Genomic DNA, 17,393 nt, shown 5'->3' on the forward strand with positions numbered 1-17,393 from the left:
AATAAGTGAGGAGGACGAATGTGACCTGATCAAATTGGCCAGTAATTTGCCTGCTTTGTTACCTCTTTGTAAAAATGTATTACGTTGGGAGTCATATGTAATTTTTGCCTTTTCAGTGCATATCATATCATTTTTTGTATTCTTCCCGATTTTCTAATGTTTCATGTAATAATGTGTTATATGTTTTTTTGATAGATTTTTTCCTAGCTACTTTAATTGTGAATCTAGAAAAGCGACGTCTCCTAGATACATACTCTAAGATTTGACCCCGTACTAAAGAAGGCAGATCAGAAAAGATTTATATCATTTACGTGTGCTATATTATCATTGGTGTAATTTTTATATGCGTGACTTAAAAGAGTAAAAAATTCAAGTGATTTTTCCAAATATGAAGGAAATCTCCAATTAGACGATTTCAATATAGGGGAAGGTAGTGAAAGGGTTAACCATACGGTGCATGATCGGATATTGTGATCGGTTCAATGTGTGAATTTACTATTTTACTTAAAAGGGTTTCTGGAATGAGCCAAAAATCTATTCATGATGAAGAATTATGTGGAGGAGAAAAAAGGTGTAGTCACGTTTAGTGGGGTAGTGGGTGCGCCAGGGATCGCATAAGTGTAAAAAGATAATAATGACAGTGTTGAACTAGATGGACGCAAGTCTTTTTTCAGCCTTACCTACTATGTAACTATGTAAGATGGACTGTTGATGAATTATTCGTAGGAGACGACCTATACAAACCTGTTTATTGAACACAATTAAAATCGCCCCCTATTATAATCTCTCCTTCCGCCCAATCTAATAATTTTGTATATATGGTCATGAAAAAGGAAGCATTAGGGGCGTATATTGTAGACAATGTATATTGTACATCATGGACAGTCACCTTTAAAAATAAATACCGACCTGCTGGGTCACATAAGGTAGATTTCACTTGATACAGAAAGAAAGACAGTGTTTTTGAAACAGAATTAGTACTTCCCTTCATTTGGCATTAGAAGAAGCTGTATAATGGCTACCTGTCCACATATCTAAGAGTGTATTATGGTCTGACCGCTTCCAATGCGTCTCTTGGAGAAATACAATGTCTGGTTTCAGCCGTTTAAGAGCTGTTAATATTTTTTTTGGTACTTGTTTCCTAGCACGGCGCCCATCGCATACCATAAGCCATACAATGGTATGCGATGCGATGTTACGCGATGTCAGCCGATGTTATACAATTTTAAATCATATACCATCGCATTGTATGCCATTGTATGCCATATACAATTGTAACCACCTTTTAATTACAGGTATGTGGCTACCACATGTACTATACTGATTTTGTACTTGTTTTCTTTTAGGGCTCTCAAATGAATAGAGGTACAGCGCGTTTATATAAAAAGGTAATTTTACTTTTCAAAGTGTGATGAATGTAACATTACAATACAAACATTTGAATTCAATAAACAACTTTTTTCATAACTTGCGGCTTCACTAATTGACTTTAACAGTAGAACAAGCAGAACATAACTTTACACAGTATGACGGTTTAATAAGTAACTTTGCATGACATATATAAACTCAATAAACTACTATACCCTCTATATTTCCTATACACATAGTAATGCATGCATTTACACAAAAAGTTACCATGCGCTGGCCAGCATAAAAAAACACTGCATATAAATACACTTGTTGGCGCGCGTTGGGGCCCTAGGTGTACTGAAGGTGTGAATGGATTAATAAGCAACCTGTCTAAATAAGTCTCTCCGCTGGTCTTCACTAGGTGTTCCTAGCACTGTAGAAGTCTATGTCTCTGTCCCTTTGATGTGTGCTATTAATCACACAAAGTATCTGTGTGACTGAGTTTAAATGCAATGGTCTGGCTTTCCCTTTAGAAGATTGAAACTTTCTATGCTCCTATGTAATTGTTAGACTGCTAGCTCAGGGGCAATAGCTACAAAGTCTCCTATTCTGTAAAGTGGAAAGTTTAGGCTACTTCTGTTACGGTTGCTGTTTTAAATGGAGCTAACATCAATGTCTGGGGTTCCTGTGGTGTTATAGTGCATAAAGGAGGTTAGCTCACCCTTCTCGCAGCTTTGTCTATCTAGGCAACTGTCTCTCTCTCTCTCTCTCTCTCTCTCTCTCTCTCTTTCTTTCCTTCTCTTTCCTTCTTTCTTGCTTATGCTGCCCCTCTTCTATGCCTTTCTCTTTGCCTGGCTAAGAACACCACCCTTGAAGCACCTTGTGCAGTATGTTGTTTTCATTCAAGCAATTCACCCCCTCCCGTCTCCCGCAGAACGCTGCTATATGACAGGCAGGCTCTGGGTGTGGAGGGGTGTGCTCGACAGACAGCTGGGTGTGGCTGGGCGGTGGCCTCGTCTGTCAGGTGGCTCCTGTCTTCACCTGTCAGTACCTCCCCTCCCGTCTCCCGCTGGTGACTGTCTATGACACAGGCAGCACCAGGGTGTAGAGGGGGTGTGACAGGGGATGCCCTACCATGGCAGCTGGTGGTCTGGTGAGGGGCAGCGTTCTCTGGCAGCTTGGCTCTGTTGGTGGCTAGTGCGGCAGGTGGGCGGTGGTTTCGTCTGTCAGGCGGCTCCTTCCTTTACCTGTCAGCGCCTCCCCTGGTTGGCGTTCCACTCTCCTCTCCAACGCCTCCTCCCGTCTACCGCTGGTGAGCAGCACCAGGGTGTAGAGGGGCGTTAGAGGGATATCCTTTGGCTTCGTCCCCGGCAGCAGCGTCTCCAGGGGGCGGCGTCAGCGGAGGCGCGCCCCACTTCACTCCTCCGGCTGATGGTGCAGGAGACGGTGATCCTTGAAAGCAGCGAGCAGCAGCCAATCACCGGCGTCCCTCCTGGCTTGTGGGCGGCAGCTTGGGCGGGACCCTCCGGCTTGTGTCAGCGACGTCACCGGCTCTTGGGTGTAATGCTGGGCGGCTTCTACGTGACACGCTGTCAGCGCTTCTTCCGACAGCGCGAGGCTCTCCCGTCTGCCACTAGCTGCAGGGCAGCAGCGTTTCTGGTTCCCTCTCTCCCTTCGCCCCTCCCGTCTCCCGCAGAGCGCTGCTGAATGACAGGCAGGCCCTGGGTGTGGAGGGGCGTGCTTGGGGATGCCCTTTCACTCCGGCCACTATTTCTTGGCGATGGGCGGAGGAGATGCGGTGGGGGCGGCAGAGCGGAATTCATCCACGTCGATGGCCGGTCACAAAGCTCTGGCTGAGCAGCGTCCCTAGCATGGTCGGGTAAGCAGGCTCCTATGTAGCGGGTTTTTTTTTTCTAGGAGGGCTCCTTCACCGGCTCATATGTCTATGCTGCGGTAATGTTTACAGCGTAGTTTACAGCCTGCAGCAGCTAGACGAGCACTCAAAGGAGGGAACAGCTGAGCTGAGCTCTGGCTGTACTGACACCTCTTTTATACTCTGGCAGGGAGGTCAGCTGTCTGGCACGAGAACAGCTGTTCTCCCGCCCAGGCCGCGAGCCTCTGCATTTCCCGCATATTTAGTGTCCTCGGGGACACTCACTGAAAGAAATTGATTGGCAGCCCATAGTAGAGTTCACTGAGGGGGCAGCACAGTACAAGCGCTGCTTAACCAGAGCCTATAATATAAGCAATACCTTTACTGTCACCAATGTTCCTTTCACAATAACACATCAGACATATATATATATATATCAAGTCTGTATCTGCCACAGTTATTTAATACATGTATGTCCATGCTGCCTAGTTTTAGAAAGTTTCTGAGCAACAAATGCAGTTTGGTTGCTCGGTCACTGTTACCATATTTTTACAAGAGTCCATCACACAATATCACTCCTGAGGTGGAAACTGCTTATACTTTTATAATTACATTTCTTAACATATTTACAGCATGAATATGTTACACAATGGTATACGATTTAAAATTGTCTAAGCACCCTAATGGGTGTTTTCAATGTTAAATGGGCCCCCTATAAGATTATTAATTGTATAAGCTCCGTAAGGGGTGCTTACAATGTTAAAAGCACCCCCACGCCACCCCCACTATCAACTCCAACCCAAAGCGTGGCGAGCGCAGCGAGCCCGCGAGGGTCGCCGGTACGCGTCCTCCGACCTTTTCATACCCCCACTATCCACGTCGGCGTGGAGTTGATTTTAGATAGTGTGGCAAGCGCAGCGAGCCACCGAGCCCGAAGCGTGGTGAGCGGAATACATGTAAAGTAATACGCGTCCCCTCATGGGGCTCGCTGCGCTTGCCACGCTTTGGGCTCGGTGGCTCGCTGCGCTCGCCACACTATTTCAAATCAACTATCGATGTGGATAGTGGGGGTATGAAAAGGTTGGAGGATGCGTACCGCCGCCCCTCGCGTGCTCGCTGCGCTCACCACACTTCGGGTTCGCGTTGATAGTGGGGGAGACGTGGGGGTGTATTTAACATTGTAAGCACCCATTAGGGTGCTTATACAATTAAAAATCGTATAGGGTGCTTAAATCCCATCGCATGCGGCTATATGGCATGCGATGCGATACAAAGCATAAGATGCCATACGACGTGCTAGAAAACAAGTACCTTTTTTTTTACTGGAGTATTAAAGCCTTCTATATTCCATTTCACAAACTTAATCGTCTCTTTTTTTTATTTGATTAATCTTGGGGTTTACCATTTTTTTTCCTTTTTGACCTACACCTCTTGCCCTTACAAATATAGTTTGGAAATGTATATTAACCCTATCCGTTCCAGGTAGCAGATATGTGGGTTTTACCTTAAAAAGGGTTAGTCTTTCCAAACAACAAAACAAGGAACCCTTCTTATCATGTCTAAATATAGAACTGCAATTTGATATCCTAACAATGTCTAATACTTTTTTTTTTACCAAAAAAGGTAGATTCAGTTTATTATTATGGTTAAAGGGTTTTGAAACCCTATATGTAACCTTTTGCATATCACATAACCATTTTTGGTCTAACCACATTATCACTATAAACCGTATACAAATCATAAATGAAAAAAGTGAAAGGGATAAAATTATGTGAATATGAATTACAAAAAATTGCATTTTTCTACCAAATAGGCCTATAACATCATGATGCCCATTATTTAGTTTATTCAGATTTTCATATTTTAAACTAGAGCATTTTGCTAAGTAATTTTTTCTTAGCAATTTCTGGTATTATTTGGGATCATTCCGTTTATACTGTAGGTCTGAAAGGGGAAAATAAAAATAGAAAAAATGACTATGAAAAACTTATACTCAGTCTGTGTCTTCTATATATGGTAGCTTTAACATAGAGAGGATATACTCAGTCTGTGTCAATCCGAATTTCCATACGAGATGGGTTTGATGTAACCAGAGATTCCACATAATTTTTTGGCAGATTGAACAGTCAAATATATAAGATTCCCATTATGGTTGACTTTTAATTTAGCAGGATATAATAGGGCACATTTTTATCCAGATTCAAAAAGACGTTTGCAGATAGTGGAGAATCCGTGGAGTTTAGTAGCCACCATATAGGAGAAGTCTTGAAATAGTAAGATCTTGGCATCGTGATATCGCAGTTTGACATGTTGTCGATAAGCATCGAGTAGCCGGACTTTATCGGCATAATTCAGAATTCGCATTATGACCGGTCTCGGTCTATCTCTTCCAGGTTGTTTATCTGGACCAATTTGATGTATCCATTCTTTTAGTAAGGGGTCAGTAGTAGTGGTAATACCTAGCTCCTTAGGAAGCCAGTGTGCCGCAACCTGCATCAGCTCATGTGGTTTAACCAATTCTGGAATGCCAATTATTCTCACGTTATTCCTTCTAATTTTGTTCTCGAGGTCCTGTAATTTGTCTTGGATAGACGTTAGGAGTGGTACGAGTTGTAACTAGATCATCTTCCAATTCTGAGATGCTTTGTTCTGCTGTGGAAAGACACTGTTCCTGCTGATTTATCTGAATAAGGACTGAGTCTAGTGACTCCTTCAAGGGCGCCAATTTCTGGTCAAGTAGGGAGGACAATATGTTTGTAATCTCAGCAGTAGTAAAGGATTGTGAGGCTCAGAGGATGATGTAATTGCTGAGGGATGGCATGGACTGTTGCCCCCTTTCATTGGCAGCAAGGCTGGAGTTTCTATTATTGAATTGTCTCGTCCTTTTCCCGACCTGGAAGATTGGGAATCCTTTGCGGATTTTTCAACTTATTTATCCATTTTAGTCTTTTTTTCTTTTTTCTTTAGAGTGTGTTAAACAATGTGTATAAGATGTTGTTCCACCAATAACCAGTAGATGGCACTTATATTTTACCAGAAAAGGAAAACTGATATATTAGTTTTATAATGCAGTATTAGCTGAGATTTATAATGTATATTATCACTGTATGAAGGTATCCCCAGCTCACCAGTCAGGTAGTAAACTTTTTACATTCGGTTACCTGGTATTAGGTACTGTCACCAAGACCAACTTGAACCTGGATCACTTAATTTTGGGGGCGGCAGGTTCTCCTGTTTCAACTCAGTATAGTGGCTCCAAGGTATTCAGTAGTCTGGGCCGCAAGAGCATCTCCACAACTCAATGCCCTTGACAAATGAACCACCACCAGGCACAGGGAGATCCTATCTGCACCGTCTGTCCTTTCTCCGGTGCGACCCGCCGCTGGGAGCTCTGCTTGTCAGCAGTATCGCGGCACTCTCCGTTTCCCATCAATCACTCAGCGTGACTGTCAGAGTCAGAGCCCTGTCCATCGGCTGGACTTCACTCTCCAGCCCACTCGTACCCTGCGCACACTGCCCGAGCACCAGAGAGCCACCACCGGTCACCCCGCCAGCATCCCAGTCAGCCTGGGGCTCCAGATAAAGAAGATCTCAGCATAGTTGTTGTGAAAAAAGGCCTGTATATTGCCTTTGTCTGGCGAGAGCTCTGCAGGGCACATCCGTCTCCCTATTTCGCCAAGCCACGCCCCGAATGATTGATTTTTTGACCTAGACACAGTCAACCTAGAAACATAGAAACATAGAATTTGATGGCAGATAAGAACCATTTGGCCCATCTAGTCTGCCCCTTTTTTTTTACCCTTCAGGTACTCTCAACCCTTTTTAATCCTTATTTCTTTAAGGATATTCATATGCCTATCCCAAGCATGTTTAAATTGTTCTACAGTCTCAGCCTCTACCACCTCTGTTGGGAAGCTATTCCACTTATCGACTACCCTTTCTGTGAAGTAATTTTTTCTAACATTTCCCCAGAACCTACCTCCCTCCAGTTTAAGTGCATGTCCTCCTGTTTTATTACTTATTTTCCTTTGAAGAAAATTTCCCTCCTGTACTATGTTAAAACCCTTGATATATTTGAAGATTTCTATCATGTCCCCCCTTTCCCTTCTCTGCTCCAAACTATACATGTTAAGATATTTTAGTCTTTCCAGGTAAGTTTTGTGATGTAGGCCATGCTCCATTTTAGTTGCTCTTCTTTGTACACTCTGTAATGTATTTATAGCCTTCTGAGGATATGGTCTCAAGAAGTGGACACAGTATTCAAGATGAGGCCATACCAATGACCTATAAAGTGGCATTATTACTTATTTTTTTCTGCTACTGATTCATATGTATCATATGGATACCCATTGTCATATTGCAGAGATCTTTGTATTTAACAACAAAAAAATTAAACTAGATACTGGCATACCAAGTACTGGTCCTCTCATTAGAGTGCTTTCTTGTGACAGGACTGTTTAGACATCCAAACACTTGTCACAATTCAATTGTCACAGGGCCATCTTTCCCATTGGGCACAATTGGCACTTGCCCAGGAGCCTAGGACCCCACCCCAATGGGAAAGACGGCGGGGATCCAGGTGGAAGGGATCACCCGCTGGCCGCTGTTAGCAGATGTCTGTAGGATCTTGCCACTGCCTCAGTGGCAGAAACGGCAGGCTGCAGGACCGCGATGCCCGCTGACACCATACAGCGGGAGGTAGGACCTCCCATCATCCGGCCAGGCCACCTCCCCCCTTCGCTTGCTGCTCCCATGTCCAGCGCCTTCAGCATGGTGTATGAAGGGAAGCCAGATGAGCAGGGCCTCCAGCAAATCCTGCAGCTGTTTAAAGAGTCCAGTCCCGGGACACCTCCACGCAGATAGTGCAACTGGCATCCTTCTCTCTCTGGGCCCACCAGGCTGTGGGCAGAGTCTAACTGGGCTCCATGCAATGGAGGATTAGTGATTTAGTTTGCCCAGGAGCCCTCACTACTTTTAAGACGGCCCTGCATGCATATGACGCATGTTGCACCCAGATAGGGTTTAATTGTGTAAAAATACCAGGGGCCAGATGCACTAAGCTTTAAAAGTGACAAAATGGAGAGTGAGAACAGCCAGCCAATCACCTCCTACCTGCCATGTCACAGATTGTGTTCGAAAAATGTCAGGCAAGAGCTGATTGGTTGGTTTTTTATCACTCTCCATTTTATCCCTTTTTGAAGCTTACTGCACCTAGCACCAAGGGCGTAACTACCATAGGTGCAAGGGATGCAGCTGCTATGGGGCCCAGAGCTGAAGGGGGCCTATCTTTAATGTCTAAGTAATATGTTTTACATACATTTAACACCGGGGGCCCTTACTTTTGCTATGGGGCCTATGAATATCTAGGTACGCCTCTGCCTGGCACCAAACCTGTATAAAGTCCTGTTTGGGCATCAAAGCTACTGTTCTCTGTAAAATTTCCACAGAAATTGTACAGTATTTTTGTGTGACTATACAACCACACATGTGCCATTGTCACAGACGGGGATCACCAATCAGTAACAGCACATCGCTTCCCCTCTGTGTCCTAGACTCGAAGCTCTGCAAGGCAGGCAGCGCAGTGTCTGGCTGAGGGGAAGAGCTGTCAATGCCTATATATAATCAGTGATATACAATATATCACACATCACATAAAACATTTACAGTGCCAAAAGAGGCTGAAGTAAATTTCTGGATATTTATGTATTACAATTAATAGTTATGTTTTATTAGTACATGTTTTGTTTCTGTTTCAGTATTTTAAACCATGGTATCTAATTAATTTTGTTGACCTAACTTGTGCCTTACTATATTCCAGTAATCTTATCTCCTGGTATGTCAATTGTAAATTCCATTTCCTTTTAAATTTGATTTTCATTTATTTTCCCAATGATGTATGGCTTAGTTATACTCATTTATCTCTATTTCTCACTCAAATGAAATTCAGGCTTGATGGCCCCTTTACTACAGTCAATAATTATTGTTGGAATCACCCTGCTGATTTCTTAATGCTCCTAAATGTAATTAAGGTTATCTAGAAGTTTGAATTTCCATGTCTTGTCCTCTAAAAATGTAATTCCAGTGTTTGTTTACTTTCTGTTCCCAGAGTGTTCTAGTTGTATGCTGCAATATGTTTAATGGGTACTTGATTCCTAGCATGGCGCCCACGATATTCAGTCGTATGGCATTGTATTCAATTTAAAATTGTATACCATTGTATATGGCATACAATGGCACACCAAGATTCCGCACATGATCAGAGTTTTTTAGTGCTGAACCCCCCAGTGTTAGACCTGTTAGTTGGCTATGCTGTCGTCTTGTCCTGTGGTTTATCATCAAAACTCAGCCAACTGGCACTCATCCACTCCTGGAACTCAGCTAGGCAGCCATTTAAGGTTGTTATTGTGTTATCAGTGCCTGGAGCAAAGGACAGGTACAATTGTGTATCATCTGCATATATATTGATACTACTGTATATCAAGCATTGAAAACACTTGCAAACATAAGTTCCAAAAATGAAACATACAAATACAATACAGAAATAACACCATACCACAATAACTTCCTACTGTGCAGCCTTATAGGTTCATTAATGTACCATTATAAGATCATTTACCACATTGCTTGGGGATTTAACATAATTTATAATAATTATTGTAAGAGAATACAATTTAAACATATTAATATTCAAAGTTTGCAAATCCTCTTGATGCATATTTACCAGTAGCACTAAAGGCCCCCATACACAAGGTAATATTCCTGCAATTTGGGCTCTTTTCCTGCAATTGCAGCGATCGATCTCAGGATTGCTTCTGAGCTGAGAAGGCTTGGCTGGGATCGCATATGATATATTGCATGCAAAAGGACTGCATGCGAGATATTGCATGCAATCTTGCCACAGGGGAAGGTCCCAGCCAGCTCAAGGGGGGTTCACCGGCGACTTTTCCGAGGGAAAAAGTCGCCGCAGTGTATGGGCACCTTTAGAGATCTTGGTGCTACTTGTAATAAAAATGGTGCAATTTGGCTGATATGTTTGGTGATGTCTGACCAAATTGGCTGGTTATTGTACTGTACTCTGTTATATCCATAATGAGAGCTACTCATAATCAAAATACAGTACAATATAATTACAGTAGATGAAGTTTGGACAGACAGAATGGAAAAACAGATTAAACAATGTCTTTCATTGCTGTATATACTGTACGCTGTCATAATTTCATCCAGAATTGTAGGCATGCCAGCTTCAAACCATTGGAGAATTGTCTGAACAACTGAATGAGTAGGGACATGCTTGTCATGGTCATATTTGGGTCATGTATCTACATTTACCGTAGCTGAAATCATGTACACAGAGAAACATCATCAGTATGGCCGCAGCCAGACAGATGCAGATCCTGTGCAGAGCGGAGTCGTTGAGTTGGGAGATATTTAGAGATAAGTAAAGAGATATATGCTGTTGTAGTTGGTTAATAGCTTTATATGTGAGTAGAAGTATTTTATATTGAATATGGTAAACTACAGGCATCCAATGGAGGGACTGGCAGAGCGGATCATCAGACGATGAGCGTCTTGCTAGGAAGATCAGCGTAGCAACAGCATTTAAAATGGATTGCAGTGGCAAGAGTAAGTTCTTGGGAAGACCAGTTAGGAGACTATTGCAATAGTCAATGCGGGATATAATGAATGCATGGATAAGAGATTTAGTGGTGTCTTGTGTTAGATAGGGTCGTATTTTCGATATGTTTGTTTAGATGCATGTAACATGATTTGGAGACAGATTGAATGTAGGAAACAGTTCAGAGTTGAGGATGTCCCCTAGACAACAAGCTTGTTGGGTAGGGTAGATTGTCGAGTTGTCAACAGTTATGGAGATATAAGGATGGTAACTGTCCTTGGCTGGTGGGAATATAATTAATTCCATTTTGGAAATATTGAGTTTGAGGTGGCGAAGACATCCAAGATGAGATGACAGAGAGGCATTCAGAGACTGGGCCCAAAACCATTGGTGACAAGTCTGAGGTTGATAGATTTGAATATCGTCTGCATACAAGTGATACTGAAATAGCTGAAACCGAATGAGCTGATTAGTTTGCCAAGAGATGAAGCAGTGGTGTAAGAATACTGCCGCAGATGCTGCGGTGGCTTGGAGGAGCCAGCACCGCCGGGGTTTGCGGGAAGCACCGCCGATTCGTTAGCTGCTATGCACGGACAGGTCACAAACAGTGGCAGTGCAGCACCTGCTCCACCCCCAGTTCACTGCTGCCCGGATTGACAGCCGCCGGTGTTGTATAGAAAGAAATGACAGCTGAGCGACGGCTCAGCTGTCCAATTGTGTTTCACACAGCAGCCTGCAGCTCAGGTGAAAATTGCTTGGACAACGGCTGGACTAGCGGGTGGATAATCAAAATTATCCCACTGAAACTGTGATGAGTAATGGGCATCCCGGTCAGTCTTTATAATGCAAGTTTGTTCACACCACTTTCTCACATTACCATACTTTAATTGAAGATACATTTTGGCAGCTCTCACTTTCTGCACAGTCAGAGGGATGTTGTACTGTAGGGTTCTATCTAACAAAACACATCACCACCAAAAACAATCATAACAGCACAGCACGCACATACAGCATTTTGCAGGGACTGATTAACCAATTGGCTGATCAGGCTGCAGCCTGGAGCGTTGGGTCCTGGGGGAGCACAGCTCAAGCACAATAGATTGTACCAAGGCTGTGATTGATGCCCTGCTGCTGTTGCCAGCATTGCTAGGGTGATAAGAGGCATTGTGAATGGAGATGCGGTCCAAGCCTCTTACACTAAGGAGGTTATTCTGGTTGATGCAAATTTACAGCCTTGCAAGTCCACCAGAGCCCGCCCCCCTCACACCGTGGGTTTGCACACAAGGCATGCGAATGGATGTTTTACATAAACATCCAATCGCAGGCATGGGGTAACCTCCCACATCTTCCGATGGTCGCCGACCATTGAAAGATGTGATGAGTGCACGCATATATAAAGTGATTCTCAGGTCACTTAAATAAGTGTGCACATTCGGGAGGAAATGGGCGGGCAGCTGACATCCCGTGATGTCAGCTGCCCACCCCCGATGCCCACATCACCCAGCGATTTCCATGGGAACAGCCAGCATTTTCATGGGAACGCCCATGAAATTCTGAGCGTTCCCATGGGCAAGTTCCCTGGCCTGCCAGCCCCAGCTGCCCACCACCCGCAATGTTGGGTGCGTGCACCCGGCGAAAAATCTATTTGCTGTGGCCGCACGCACCCTGCGTCTCCACATGGGCATAAATGCATCTGCGCATGTGCAGACGCATACCATCAAACCCTTTGCGAATGAAGGGGTCCGAATGAACGGGCCAGACAGGGACACGCCCCAGAGATGTGACTGCTGTAACGATGCTGGAAGTGGGGGTCCCCAGCAATGGCGGGGGGTGGGTAAGGGGGGCGGCAGCCTCTTCTGCATTATCCCTGGGGCGGCTGGAACCCTAATCAGGCCCTGGCACTAAACCCAACCATTAATTGAGAATGACCTGCGTCAGAATAGGCAACTGGTTTTTAGTTTCTGCATTATTCCTGTTTATTTTATTTAATATGTGTAATAACAAAAAATGTAGTCACTACGAAATTCCTATGCATATTGGGTGCTCCAACACTGATTATTTAAAAACTTTCCACATCTCACCCCCTTTGGCTGCTTATTATATAAGTCAGCTGGATATACAAATGTAATAATCTGCTTACTGTGATAAGTATTGTTTTATTTGAATTTATTTAAATCCCTTAAGTAGTTATATTGAAATTTGACTGAAACTCAAAATTTGAATATATATGTAAATATGTTTTAATTATTACAATCTGTTGTCTTAATTTACTAACTACAATACTGATCTGACAGAATAGTATATTAATATTGTACATTAAAAACACATTTTTATGATGTTCTTCTATTTAGTATGTGCTGTACTTTTTTTTTTTTTTTATTTCTGCCGGCACTTATGATCCCACATGGGTGCTGGTTAACAAGGTTACATTATTTTATTATGATATAATACTTTCTCAATAGCAGATTGGTCTTATATTCTGTATTCTGTAAGTGGTAAATAATACAATTAATAATATCACACATTATATTCTTACTAATGCAGTAATAATAATAATAACTGCAGGAAAATGTTCAAAATGACAAATAGGTGCTTAGGCCATTAGAAAATAATAAGGTAAATGTCCGTGAGTATTAAATTGAACTTACATTAGTATATGCATAATGAATGTCAGCCAACTAAAAGTAATAACAAATGTAATATCCATTGCAAACTTGCATTACTGTCACCACTATTCAGTGCAAGCATGAAAAGTAATAATATAACAGACTATTATGTTCTCAAGGTGACTATATCTACTAATGATTATTTTAGTTAATAAAGCGTGAGGCTACACATGGGAAATATACGTTGTGTTGTTTTACAGGGTTGTGTGATTTCATTAATGAACCACATATAAACTTTGATGACCCTTTATGAATTTGGTTTAAGACTGGAGTAGGGCTGTAGTGAGATATTTGAACTGGGGTTAGTTTTATGATCCAAATTAATATACAATAGTAGCCAGAATCAATGGAGGCCGACTGAACAGATTACAGCCCATACTGGGGTCTGATTCAGACCTGCTCCGAAGACACCCAGCCTAGCAAGCAGGTTATCACCGCCGCGCCAAATGCATGCACCGGTGGCCGAGCCCAAGTGCAGGGATGGATGTGTATGGATGTGTATGGGTACATATGGCCGCACAGAGGATAAATCATTTGATGCGCTCGCAGCTGCCATATTACCCAGGAGTCACTCAGCGGCTGCATGTATAGGTGTGATTTCGGGGAGGGTGCTGATGTCATGCACCCACCCTGAGCAGGCTGTATTTGCTGGGGCCCGCTCAGTAATTCTGTGGGTGAGCGCACCGTTTTTTGTGGGCACGCCCATGAAATGCCAGGGTTCTGCCAGAGGGGAAAAGTTTCTGAAGGAGCTTCCAGCTGGGGCCTGCATGTGCGCAGTGGCGACAATGGTTTTCCTGTATTCAATTAGGAACAGGATTTCTCCAATGTCAGCTATTTTGTTGAGATAATATGGCAACAGTATATACAGTACGTCAGAGTAAAGTAAGAGCAGCATAAAAGTACTGAGTGAAATACAGCTATACACAAACCCTGTTTGTTCTAATACAACACGGCCATTCATACACATCAAATCATAAGTAAATGCGATATTACAAACACTATATATGTGTCCAGGGAGAGGGCAGGGGGCACTCAAACAGGCTGGTTATAATAAAAATCCTTTATTGTGGTCCGACGCCGTTACTAGGCTTTCACCGCGTCATCAGGGACACAAATGCAACTTAAACACAAACCCATTAAAATACACAAAAAGCACAAAACCACACCTCTTTACAAAGCATCGATTGGCTTCTGACTTATCCCCCATTGATCAGGTCAGCACCGCACACCTGATGGCTGAAGGCTCCATTAATCACTACCATAGCACAGCTGAACGGAGAGGTCCCCCACACTGACCTCACATCCACTCTGCGTGATCCTGTGGTGCTGTAGGGCAGTGGTTCCCAAACTGTGTGCCGTGGCACCCTGGGGTGCCTTGAAACCCTTACTGGGTTGCCTCCGGTTGATGGTTGATTAGTTCACAATAGGCAAATCAACATGATAGGCAAATCCAGAGATTGTGACTGCCAATCATAATATATATATGTGTACGGAATAGAAACAAATCTTGTCCCCCACTACATCATTAAACCTTAAGATGACATATACACACAATTTCTTTAATTCTTTAACATCAAACTTTTGGCCTAAGGGCGCCGTGGATAAAATTCTGAAACTATGGGGCGCCGTGATTCGAAAAAGTTTGGGAACCCCTGCTGTAGGGCCTCCGGCTGGCTGAATATGCATCATCATCCTGCACCAGGAAGCAAAGGCAGGCCAAACGGTCACTATGGAAAAAAATACAACATATAAAAAAAAATGAATTATTATGCTTGTAAACTAACATACTCGAAAATATATTAAAATCTGATGGAAATACATTATAACCATGATCATATGAATTCATATTAGAAGATATATTATATTACATGGAAAATAAAACGTTATTATAAGTATAATAATAACAAAAAGACAAGGCAAAAGTAAAAATCACAGAATGAGATTGATTGAGACTAGGATTAATAATAAAATAGCACAACCAGTAAAACCAGGAATATTTAGAGTCAGACCTTCATAGTTTACTCAGTAATAACCAGCATGGGTTCGTGAAAAATCGTTCATGCCAAACTAATCTACTTGGTTTCTATGAAGAGGTTAGCAAAAACCTTGATAATAGAAACGCTGTAGATGTGATTTTCCTAGATTTTGCTAAATCCTTCGACACAGTACCACACAAGAGGTTGATAAATAAAATGGAGGACATGGGATTAGGGGCAAATATCTGTAGATGGGTAGGGAACTGGCTGTGATAGAGAACAAAGAGTGGTTGTGAACAGTGCCGTATCAAATATGATACCAATACTAAGTGGAGTGCCACACGGTTCGGTTCTTGGGCCCATTTTGTTTAACATTTTTATTAACGATATTGGGATGGGGTTACTCAGCAATGTATCCATCTTTGCGGACGATACAAAACTGAGCAGAGTTATTAAATCATCAGAAGATGTCACCATGCTTCAAAATGATCTTGACAATCTAGATGAGTGGGCAAAAAAGTGGAAGATGAGGTTCAATGTGAACAAATGCAAGGTCATGCACCTTGGGAGACATAACCAGTTTGCTAGTTATAACCTAAGCGGGGATGCATTGGGTACATTAGTACTCGAAAAGGATCTAGGAGTCCAAATAGACAACAAACTGGGGTGTAGTGCTCAATGTAATATATGCCTCTGTACAAATCATTGGTTAGACCGCACCTCGAATACGCAATGCAGTTCTGGGCCCCGCATTATAAAAAGGACATCATAGAATTAGAAAACATCCAAAGAAGAGCAACAAAGCTTATTAGGGGAATGGAGAATTTAAGCTATGAGGAAAGATTAAACAATTTGGGACTATTTACACTAGAGAAAAGACGTTTAAGGGGGGATATGCTCAACATGTATAAATATATTAGGGGCCAATATAAGGAACTGTCAAATTCCCTTTTTTCTACTAGAAAGGAATCTAGGATTAGATTAGAAGAAAAAAAGATTTTGTTCATCTAGAAGAAAAAAATTCTTTACAGTCAGAGCAGTCAAACTTTGGAACTCTCTTCCGGAAGAAGTGGTGTCGGCAGACACTATAAATACGTTTAAAATAAGGTCGGATAAACATTTATTGGTTAAAAACATCCATGGGTACGAATAAGTAACATAATCTGTCTTTAAAATATCAGAACATACTATACAACAAGGGATAAGCTACTATAAACATAGGCTGAACTAGTTGGACGCAAGTCTTTATTCAGCCTCACCTACTATGTAACTATATATTGTAGAGAACGGGTGCCGGACGGGGTCCCGACAGTCGGAATCCCGACAGTCATTAACCCGACGTCGGGATCCCGACTGTTAAAACACCGACGTCGGCTATTCTCCCTCGTGGGGGTCCACGACCCCCATAGAGGGAGAATAGAATAGGTGGCTCACGTAGCGAGCCACCGTGCCCGCAGCGTGGCGAGCGCAGCGAGCCCGCAAGAGTCTTTGTTGCGCTGGCCACGCTGTCTGAGACCAGGCAGTTGGGATCCCGACATCGGGATAATGACTGTCAGGATTCCGACTGTCTGTGAATCATACCTCACCCGTAGAGAACACTGGGAGCCAAATGAAACACAGGAGCCCTAGCGTCTCCTTTAACCCTCCAGGTGCTATTGTATTTAATGAAAAAATCTAACAACTTTCTTTTTTAAGAAGGATTTTATCCCTATTGCCACCCCTAATCATTAGTGGAACCTTATCAACGATCATGGTTCTAATACTGGCCACGCTGTGTTTAAATAATAAACAATGGCGCACCACAGGGATCAGTATGGAATCCCGGCGGTTGGAATCCCGACAGTCGAAATACCGACGGCGGAATTCCAACAGCCGCAATGCCAACAAGGGGGGGTCGTGGATCACCCCCCCCC

The sequence above is a fragment of the Crinia signifera genome, chromosome 5 (assembly GCF_055691185.1).
Source record: "Crinia signifera chromosome 5, ASM5569118v1, whole genome shotgun sequence".
NCBI lineage: Eukaryota > Metazoa > Chordata > Amphibia > Anura > Myobatrachidae > Crinia > Crinia signifera.